Genomic DNA, 10,976 nt, shown 5'->3' on the forward strand with positions numbered 1-10,976 from the left:
CCTTTTTAACATTTAGTTCACTCTTGAGAGACAGAGTCTCTTTATAACCTGTATTGTCCTAGAGCTCTTTGTGAGTTTCTCCCAAATGCTGGAACTACAGACTTAGGCTACCATGCACACAGTTATTTTATTTTCTGAGACAGTCAGTCTAAGTTTTACAGACTGATCTTGAATTCACTCTGTAGCCCAGACAGACCTTAAACTTGAAATTGTCCTCCCTCCATTTCCCCAGTAGCTAGGATCACAGGTCTGTGTTACCAGAGTTAGCTCATTTTCAATTTTTATTTAGTTTTCATTTTTTAAAAAATATTTTATTTTATATGTGGTTGTTTTGTCTGTGTGTATGTGCACCATGAAGAGGCAGTGTCCGAAGAGACCACAAAAGGGAGCCAGATCCCTCTGGAACTGAAGTTACAGATGGTTGTTAGCCAGCATGTGAGTGCTGGGAATTGAACTCAGGTCCTCTGGAAAAGCAGCTAGTGTTCCAGCCCCTTAATTATGTATTGCTAATACCTTCAGATACTCAAAAAGAAAAGACTCTCCCAGCCCTGGAGCTCAATCACCCTGTTGTCTGATCTGGAGACCAACGGAACTAGATCATGTCTTTAGGGTAAACCTTAGCAGTAGAACTAGAGTCAAAGGGTGTGTGTGTCATTTTAACAAACACCCTCCAGAAATAATGTACTAGTCTGTATTTCTGATAAATATGAAAAAGTGCTTTTATTCTCCAAGTCCTTGACAATATTAAGGCTTTGGTTTTCAAAAGAGAATGCATACTTTCAAATGGAAAGTAGAGTACTTTTTAGTTTAGAAAGGTTTAAAGTGAAATTCACTGTTTCCTTCACTAATTAGTTATCAGGACCCATATTGGTCCATGTACTATGGCAGACACAAGAAACACATCAATTTTCCAAGTACAAGTCAAAGTTGATAGGGGAATCCAGGGACGGCCTTTTCATATTTTCTTCCAATATTATCAATTCAAATGGTGTTTCTCTTGGTGAGGCTCTGTTTCAAAATAAAAAGTGAGCTAGGTAGTGGTGATACATGCCTTTAATCTCAGGACTCAAGAGGCAGAGGCAGGTAAATCTTTGTGGGTTTGAGGCCAGCCTGATCTACAGAGTGAATTCTAGGACAGCCAGGGCTACACACAGAAACCTTGTCTTGAAAAACAAAGAAGCAAACAAACAAAAAAGGTGAAAAAAGGGGCTGGAGAGATGGCTCAGTGGCTAAGAGCACTTGGATCTAGATACCAGTACCCACACAGCAGCTAACAGCCATCTGTAACTCCAATTCCAGGGGATCCAACACCCTCTTCCCACCTCCTTTAGTCCCAGTCTGGTCTCCAGAGAGAGTTCCAGGAAGGTAAGGGCTACACAGAGAAACCGTGTCTCAAAAGACCAGAGAGAGAGAGAGAGAGAGAGAGAGAGAGAGAGAGAGAGAGAGAGAAAGAAACGTCCCTAACCAGATTGGCCTGTAGTCAAGTTTGTGGGACATTTCTTGAATAATGATTGGTGTGGGGTGACCCACCTACTGGGGGCAGTGCTACTCCTGGACAGGTGGTCCTGAATGGCGTAAGAAAGCAGGCTGGACAAGCCTGTAAGCAGTATTCCACCATGGCCCCTACTTCAGTTCCTAACTCCTGGTTCCTGCCCTGCTTGAGCTCCTGCCTCGCTCCCCCAGTGATGGAGTGACTGAGAGTTGAAAGCTGAAACAAACCCTTCCCTCCCCAAATTGCTTTTGGTTGTGGTCCTTTATCATAGAAACCCTAAATAATCCAATACCCATACATTTTTGTTAAAGATTTATTTCATGAGTGTTTTGTCTGCACATACATTCCAGTGTAGGAGGTCCTTTTGTCTTTGTGTTGCTTTCATTGGTTAATAAAGAAACTGCTTTGGGTCTGTTGATAGGGCAGAACTTAAGTAGGCAGGGAAAACTAAAGGGCATGCTGGGAGAACGGAGGCAGAGTCAGAGAGAGATGCCATGGATCCTCTGCCTGAGATGGAATGGGTTAGAATCTTGCTGGTAAGCCACTGCCACGTGGCAATATACAAAGATTAATAAAAATGTGTTAAATCAAAATGTGAGTTAGCCAATAAGAGGCTAGAGCTAATGGGACAAGCAGTGATTTAATTAATACAATTTCTGTGTAGTTGTTTCAGGGCTAAGCTAGCAAGGTGGCCGGGATGAACAAGCAGCCCTCTCCTTACAACAACTGCTCTTGCCTGACCTGCTAAACTGGACAGGCAACAGCTGCAGAAAAATGACCACTGAACTTGCCTAAAGGTGAAATGATCCTTCGGGGTTTCTACTTCATGAAAGAGTCTGCCAGATATTCTGCAGGACACAGAAAGTGACTGACAAACTGCCAATATAGGCAGAACTGTCTTTAAAATTTCCTGCTTCATGGAAAAGTCTGCTGGATACTATGGGCCTGTAGGCTGAAGATGGATGCCCCAACAGTACAGAAGAACTTTGGGTGACTATCCAGGCAGCGAGATGTCTCTGTCAATTCTAGAGTTTTGGAAGTTGCTTCAATGCACTTCCTGTTTATTTAGGTAATATTATATCCTTCTGGAGTCTTTGATGGAGTTGAAGAATTTATAGTTATAGTTTTCCTTAGTCATGATAAAAGATAAAGTAGATATAAATATTATAACTAATTCTTGCTTGATAACTGTTTTGTTATATGTAATTTTACTATGTTAAAGTTAAAGCCTCCCTTTTGTTTAAATAGAAAGGGGGAAATGGTGTAGGAGGTCCTTCTGTCTTTGTGTTGCTTTCATTGGTTAATAAAGAAACTGCTTTGGGCCTGTTGATAGGGCAGAACTTAGGTAGGTGGGGAAGACAGAACTGAATGCTGGGAGAGTCAGAGAGATGCCATGGATCCACCATAGATAGACGCTGGGAATTTTACACGGTAAACCACTGCCACATGGTGATACACAGATTAATGGAAACGGGTTAAATTAAGATGTAAAAATTAGCCAATAAGAAATTAGAGGTAATGGGCCAAACACTGATTTAATTAATACGGTTTCTGTGTGGTTATTTCAGGGCTAAGCTAGCTTGGCAGCTGGGACGAACAAGCAGGCCTTTCCTCCTACAATGTCCTGTACCACATGTATGTCTGAGGTCCAAGGAGGTCAAAAGAGGGTGTTGGATCCCCTAGGACTAGAGTTGTGAGCCACCGTGTAAGTTCTGGGAATCAAACCCAGGTCCTCTGCAAGATCAAGTGCTTTTCTTAACTGCCAAGCCACCTCCTAGGCCCCAAAACATTTTAATTGAAAGGAAAAAAAAATGGCTGGAGAATAATTCGATGGTAGAAAGTTTGCACAGCATTAGAGAGAGAGGTCTTGTGTTCAATCCCTAGTATTGTAAAAATAAATAAATAAATACAATTTCATTAAAATCATGCCACAGAGCTTTGATAGTTCTGAGTACGAATTTTAGTTTCCACCTATTCTGTAGCTTTCCACAAGCTATCTCCTCTTTGTGCTTGTCACAGAGAAAACTGTACGGGACTCCATTCAGGTAAGGACTCTGAGTTCAGGGAACAGTACTGTTTACACTCCCCACAGAGCAACGAAAGCAGCAGGTGGTTACCTTGCCAAATGAGTCACAATTTCCCTTTCTCAAAGAACACTGTTCCTTGAAGGCAGACTGGGTAACTGTCCATGCATTGACAGAAATCCAGTATGGGACACAGTTTGATCCAAAGAAATAAGATTTCTACCTGAAGTGTTGAAGTCAGGGGCATTTGCACTTCTTACTGTAACTTTCACTAACTCCACACTAAAATTGTCTGTGTGAGTTATTTCATTTAATCTTTACAGCCTGCCTTGAGGCCAACACTACTACAACAATGTTAGTATTCCTGGGATGTTAAATTAGACCCAGAATAGTTTAGGTCATTTGGTTGATCACAGAGCCAGTCAGCAGCAAAGCTTCCCAACCATAAGTCATGCACGTAGCAGATGGTACCTCAGTGACTTATGCTTGGGTGTTTCCTCATGTCTGTCCCAGCTTCCAGATGCATTACTCAGCACAAGGTTTGGCACCTAAGGAGCACCTCATAAAGGTGGATGGTGTGTCAAAGCTGATGCCCAAGAGCACACAACCAGCACAACTCAACACTAGTCAACATACTCCATTCAAGTTTTAGAGAGTCAGTGCCTACAGGAGCAGTGGTTGTTTAGAGACCTAGAACTGTATTACAGAGCTGACTCACTCCTTGTTTTTCAACTGTTGCTCCAAACTTTTTTGGAAGGAGCGGGAGGTACTAGGGATGGATGCCAGGGCCTTGCAAAAGTAGGCAAGTACTCCCACTAACCACATTCCCAGTCTTGGTACACACTTGGAAATAGAAAGGGGTGAGTACAGGGGACAGACCACAGGGATTTCATGGATACAACCAGAAAACAGTCTAGGTTATCTGGGTTGGCATTCGTGACTGGGATGTGTGTGTATGTGCGCGTGTGTGCATCCATACTGTAGACTGACTATGCAGTTTATTGTGTGCGTGTCATGTGCATGTGTGTGCAGTCATACTGTAGACTGACTAGGCAGTTTGCTGTGCACTCTTATAAGACCCAACTGCTAGTTCAACAGCACACCTGACAGGGAGAGGACATCAAATAAGGTACGTAAATGAGTAGGAATTTGGCAATTTTAACTCAAATCAATATAGGTGGGCAATGCTGCACTAGGAAAAAGCTCTCCAGATTGGAAAAGATTCCAGTTAAGGACTGTCACTTTCTAGTAAAACATGATTTAAAAAAAAGTATTTAGAGCCAGAGGACATGGAATGAGACTTATCTTTGCCTCTCACTCGCCAGTATCCCTCATCTGTAAACAGTGATAACTGCTCCTGCTTTCTTTTTTGCTACAAGAAGAGTTCATAAAATAAGGGAGTGTTTTGCTTCTACTGTCATGCAAGTCAGTAGAATATCATTAATTCAGGTTTTCCCTGGGGTTGAGCTAAACGCCTCTAAAATACACCAAACTATTAAAGGAGAATAAATAGGGGTGACATTAAGGAGAAAACTTTCTAAGAGTTTAATACCAAACAGCAAATACCTGACAAAATAATGATCTCTTTTCGGTTTCCAATAGTTCTCAAAGAGGATCTGTGATCATAAACAATAAAGCCAGTGATGAGGAACAGATCAGTTGGTAAAGAGCTTGCTTTGTGAGTATGAGGACTCAGGTTAAATCCCCAGAACCCCACCCTCATCTGACACACACACACACAAACAAGCTGGGCATGATGCCATACGGAGGAAAGGAAGACAAATCCCAGGGAACACTGGCTCCCCAGCTTTGCTTACTTGGTAAGTCACAGGTAAGTGAGACCCTGTCTTAAAGAAAACAAAAGTAGATGGCACTTGAGGATGGTGCCTGAAGAGGATGGTGCCTGAAGAGGACGGTGCCTGAAGAGGACGGTGCCTGAAGAGGATGGTGGCTGAAGAGGATGGTGGCTGAAGAGGATGGTGGCTGAAGAGGATGGTGCCTGAAGAGGACGGTGCCTGAAGAGGATGGTGGCTGAAGAGGATGGTGCCTGAAGAGGACGGTGCCTGAAGAGGATGGTGCCTGAAGTTGCCTTCTGGCCTTCAAGTGCACATGTACACGAGGCACCTGTGCACACAGGCATATAGACACACACACACAACATAAAGCCAGGTATCACTTGGAAAGTCTGTAACATCAGCTTTTACAAATCACGCTTGCACCCTAACGCTTCCTCTAGCAGCTGTGCTTACTGCCATTTAGAAAACGCCAACTAGGCTCAAAGATAAAAAATAAGCCTGACAAGATCTGTTCCCTGGTCTCAAGGAGTCTAGGGCCAAGTCGGAATTTAACTTTTATGTAACAGTAACAAATTTCCGCACACTGCACCATATCTTGGATCCACTTTCATATTCAAAGAGCTGTCTTTCTTTACAAACCCACCATGCCCATATCACCAGGTACTTCTGAGGAACAGCTGGTAGAGTGGGAACTAGTTTGTCAGGTGTTACAAAGACCACCCAGGGGTCAACCTGGCAACTAGTCTTAGAACAGAACAGCCAGCTCAGATTAGTAACCACAGAAATGCAGCTTTCAGTATGTCCCACAGTCACCTGGAGGTCAAGGGTTCCACATTCAACTGTGTGTACACAAACAAAATGTCTAATCCAGCTGAGGTGAAACAGCAAAAGCAGGCTCCACTTGGAAAGTGAAAAGTTCTGGAGAGAAACAGCGATGATACTTCTACAGTATCAATTTTCTTAAAGATGGCAAGCATGGTCATTTTATTCTATGTATTTTAGTATGATAACAAAACAAACAAACTGGGTAGCAGGTAGGCTACCTGCTAATGGTTGGACCAGTAGTCCCAGGTACTTGGGAGACTGAAGCAGAAGGACCAACTGAGGTCAGGAGTTTGAGACTAGCCTAGGCAACCCAGTAAGAGCCGATCTCAAATGATGATAACTGGAAAAAAGTAGAATACAAGAACTATGTATGGCAACTGATTCAACTATAAAAATGTACTCAGTGGTGAGCCAGGGAGATGGCTAAATGATAAAAGTCTTTGCTATGTAAACATGTTTGACTCCCCAGAAATCAGGGAAGACCAGACACTGTAATGAAAGTGTCCATAATCCTAGTGCCCTTACAAAGCAAAGTCAGGAGAATTTCTGAAAATTTATGGGTCACCTAGCCTGACAGTGGAAAACAAAAGAAACTCTGCCTCAAACAAGTGTTTGAGGAGAGGACTGACACTTGAGATTGTCCTCTGATGTCCACATGCACACTTGGCATGCACACTGACCCTCCCTCTTCCTCTCTGCCCGCCCCCACACCCACACCCACACCCACCTGCGCTGTACCCAGTGACAAGAAACAAGGAACTGAGACCAACTGCAGCAAAGGTTCTCTTTAGATGATACACGGATGACAAGGCAGGTAAGAGGGATACTTTTCTAAATTTCCCAAAGTAAGTAATCTTTAACAATTTAAATGACGGGGGTGTTTGTTTTAATATTCATGATGGTGTGGTTAGGGCCAATGACTGTGGAGTGAGCCAGCAGTTCCGGAACCCTAAGCCTACATTCACCCTGAGTACTCCACAGTATCATGCACCCCTGTCCTCTCTGCCTGTGACAGACACAGGATCTCCACATGCTCTTACCACATTTTGGATGATGCTGTGCTTTCTGGGCACAAATAGTATCCCTTGCACAGGAACATGGTTGCTTAGATCAGCAATGATTGGGGTTGTGCCAAGTTTTGCATAATCAGCAGTCTAAAATGGACAACTTACTCTGTGCTTTAGAATGTCCAAATCGCCGGGCAGTGGTGGCATACACCTTTAATCCTAGCACTAGGAGGGAGAGGCAGGTGGATCTGTGAGTTCAAGGCCAGCCTGGCCTACAAAGTGAGTTTCAGGTCAGCCAGGACTGTTAAACAGAGAAAACCTGACTGAAAAAAAAATAATAACAACAAAAGATTAAAATACAGCCTATAGAATGTCTAAATTCAACTTCCTTCAGATAAGGAAGTTACTGGCAAGTTCTCATTGTGCTTTAAGCTCATTCTGAGTTACTCCCAGGGCTGTCAGAGATTAATTAAACACTCTGAATATTTATAACCAAAATTGTACATGTGGACAAATAATCCAAAATGGATAAAAGAACTGAATGAAATTTCTCCCAATAAGATGTACAGATGAATGGGTTGGCAAGAGCTTAGCAGGTAAGGGTGCTTGCTGTCAAACTTGAGAACTTTATTTCAATCCCCACAAACTCAAATGGTAGGAGAAAACTGATTCCTGCAAGTTATCTTCTGACCTTCACACATCCATCGTGGCACATGCAGGAATACACACAGAGAGACACAAATGAATAAATAAAATGTAAAAACCCTACAAGGTATATAAATGATAGTAAGCACATGCAAATATGTTTAATACTATCAGTATGAGGAAAATGTAAATCAATAACATAATGAGATGACCCTTCATACCTGGGAGGGTGTGTACATATATATGTGTATTTTGTTTAGTTGACCGATTTTGTCATTTTGAGACAGGGCTTTACTATGTAGTTCTGGCTGTCCTGAAACTCAAAAGATGAAATGGCTTTGTACTCACAGAGATCCACCTACCTCACCTCAAGTGCTGGGATTATGCTTTAGAAAAATAAAAGCTGGACTAGGGAGATGGCTCAGTTGGTAAGTGCTGCTGCACAATGATTAGGATCCAAGTTCAGATTCCTAGCACATACATGAAAGCTGGGCACTGTAACATATATATGTAACCTTAGCACTAAGGGCTGGGAAAAGACACAGGCAGATCCTGGGAGCTTGCCAGCCAGCCAGCTTAGCTCTAGGTTTAAACCAGAGATTCTGTGCAAAATAAAAAAGTAGGTGATAAGTAAGTAAGTAAATAAACAATCAGAAAGCAAAGAAGTACTTGCACACACACACATATACAGCTCCAAGCACAAGGATTTAAAGCCATACAAGTATAATGACACATCTCAGCACCTGGACAAGAGGGCCACCAAAATTTGAGACCAGCCTGAGCAGGAGAGGGGGAAAGATTAAGGCTCAGTTTATAAGCTAGGAGGAAGACTGACCCAAACACCTGCAACCAGTCCTCCTTTCTGTGATCCACAGTTCACTGGCAAGTAGAGCCGTGGGGGAGACATAAGCAATCTTAGCATTTGGAGGCTGAGGCAGCAAGACCCTGAGTCTGAAGTCAGCCTGGGCGACATAATACTCCGGAAGAGAGAGAGAGACAGACAGACAGAGTGTTAGTTCACAGTGTTCAGAGGCTTTCTAAATTATTCTTAGAAAACAAATTACTAATGTCAGATATAGCCTAGCACTGGGGAGCCTGAGGCACAAGCCTGGGCTATAGTGAGGCCCTGACTGACTAATAAAATGAATTAAAAAAATCAAAATCAAAACAAAAAAAAATTACTAACCAATGGAATGGATCACTGTTTCTCAATACAACAAACACTTCCGACACCTTCATCAGATACCGGGTGGTTCCAAAGTCCTTGAAAAGAAGGGTGGTGAACCTGACGACTTGGAAAAGATTACATAAGGCAAGTGTGTGCTGGTCTGATTTACAGCAGATGTAGGCTAGAAGGAGGGCAAGAGAAGAAAGGAAGACAAAGAAACTTCAAATTCAACTGGCATAATACTAAGTAATGAGGAATCCCAGCACTGAGACTGAGGCAGGAGGTTCAGGAGTTCAAGAACAACCTAAACTACAAAAGGAGTTTGAAGACAGCATGAGATCCTATCTCAAATGACAAAGGAAATGTCACATACACTCTGAGGGCAAGTTAGAATAAGAGACTTCCAAGTTGGAAGGGCCCTCCCTCTAAAACCTGTATATCTTCTTCCATAACGAGACAGCTAGTCAGTAGTCACTTCTGAAGATTCTTCCGTTAAATTCTTAATAGTAAGCACACATTTGTCTTCCCGTAAAACCCACCTATTAATCCTCGTTGTACGTCTTTCAGCCCCAAAGTTTAGGTGGGAGTCCTCGTTGCCATAACCTACGTGCGCCACGCCCCCGGCCAGTTACTCTCCTCCGGTGGGCTCTCCTAAGCTAGACGGCTGTTTCAAAGAGACGGACCGGCCCCGGCTGCCTCCCAGCGAACCCCGCATCCACAGCGGGGGAGCGCCCCACATGACCAGGCTTCAAACAGCGGTGGGCACAGGAGTCCCGAGGAGAACGTTCAAAAGAAGGTTTCCTAGGTTCCAAACCCAGATTCGAAACAAGCTGTCGGGGGAGTCCGGCCGGGGCTGGGGAGCGGCACCCCAGCGGACCTCAGGGCGGGCGGGTTTTACAAGTGTGGGAGGCGGAGACCTCGGATCCAGGTCTCCCACGCTTCCCCCCACATCTGTCCACCACCCTCCGCAGTTCCCCACCCGGCCGAAGCTCTCCCTACGGGGGAGACGGCCCCGCACCAGAGGCAGTCAAGGGAGTCCGGGTGAGCCCGTCTGGAAGGGGAGCTGCTGCGCGCCCTTCCCTTTTCCGGGGCCTCAGTTTGCCCAACTGTACCCAAGGACGCCAGCCTGACCTTCCTTCTGGGACCCGGCGAGACTCAGACAGGCTGTCTCCGGGCCCCGGGTTCCAGGCCCCCTAGTCCCTGAGCCCCGGAAGGGGTCCCGCGCCTCCTGGGCCCGCCGCCCCAGCTCGTCACGTACCTGCCGCGGCACAGCGAGGGTCGGCGACGCCACCAGTCCCCGTCGGTCCCACGGTGGACAAGCCAGTCTCAGAGACTCGTCAGTCGGAAGGATTGAACCTCCGGCCCCTCCCACCTGGACTTCAGTCACTGACGCGGAGCCGCCTCTGTCAGCGCGACTTCCGGTTACGGCCGGAAAAGGCTGGTGTGTGCGGCGCCGAGCTCCGGCCAGATGTGGGGCTCGTAAGTTCCGCCCTGGGGCCGGAAGCGGAGGACGTCCGGCCTTTGGATAGTGTTTCCTCGACCGTGGGGAGGAGGAGAAGGGAGTTCAGTGAGTGGAGTGCTTGCTTCGCCTTCTTGAGGACATGGGTTCGAGTCCCAACAGCGTGTAAAACTTGTCTGTGCCCGGCAGTAATCTCAGCATTCACTCGAGTAGTGGACCAGAATTCCAGTGTTGTTTTCGAAGCAAACTTGGGATGCAAACTGTGTTGCTAAACAACGGTAGCAAAAAAGTATGGGGGAGGGAAGGTCTGCCTTGATAAAAAAAAAAGCCAGTTCTAGAGATACCACGCCTTGTACTAGACTGTAAGGATGATGGTGACGGATGGAAATGTGTAAATGACACTGGTGCTACCTTTGAGGCTCTTCTAACCAAATCTGTGAAATTTCTTTATCAAGATGGCTCAGTGGAGCCGGGCGATGGTGGCGCACGCCTTTAATCCCAGCACTCGGGAGGCAGAGGCAGGCGGATCTCTGTGAGTTCGAGACCAGCCTGGTCTACAG

The 10,976-nt window shown here is 45.1% G+C and overlaps 1 protein-coding gene across 1 annotated transcript in view; it reads right to left on the reverse strand.

Moving 5' to 3' along the window:
• Rnf185 (ring finger protein 185) overlaps positions 1-10,343 on the reverse strand; it is a 38,659-nt gene extending 28,316 nt beyond the window's left edge. Inside the window, exon 1 of the mRNA XM_005366102.2 lies at positions 10,216-10,343. The gene's annotated coding sequence lies outside the window, so the exon portion shown is untranslated. The remainder of the gene's footprint in view (positions 1-10,215) is intronic.
• Between the last annotated feature and the right edge of the window lie 633 nt (positions 10,344-10,976).

This window comes from Microtus ochrogaster, unplaced genomic scaffold (assembly GCF_000317375.1).
Source record: "Microtus ochrogaster isolate Prairie Vole_2 unplaced genomic scaffold, MicOch1.0 UNK6, whole genome shotgun sequence".
NCBI lineage: Eukaryota > Metazoa > Chordata > Mammalia > Rodentia > Cricetidae > Microtus > Microtus ochrogaster.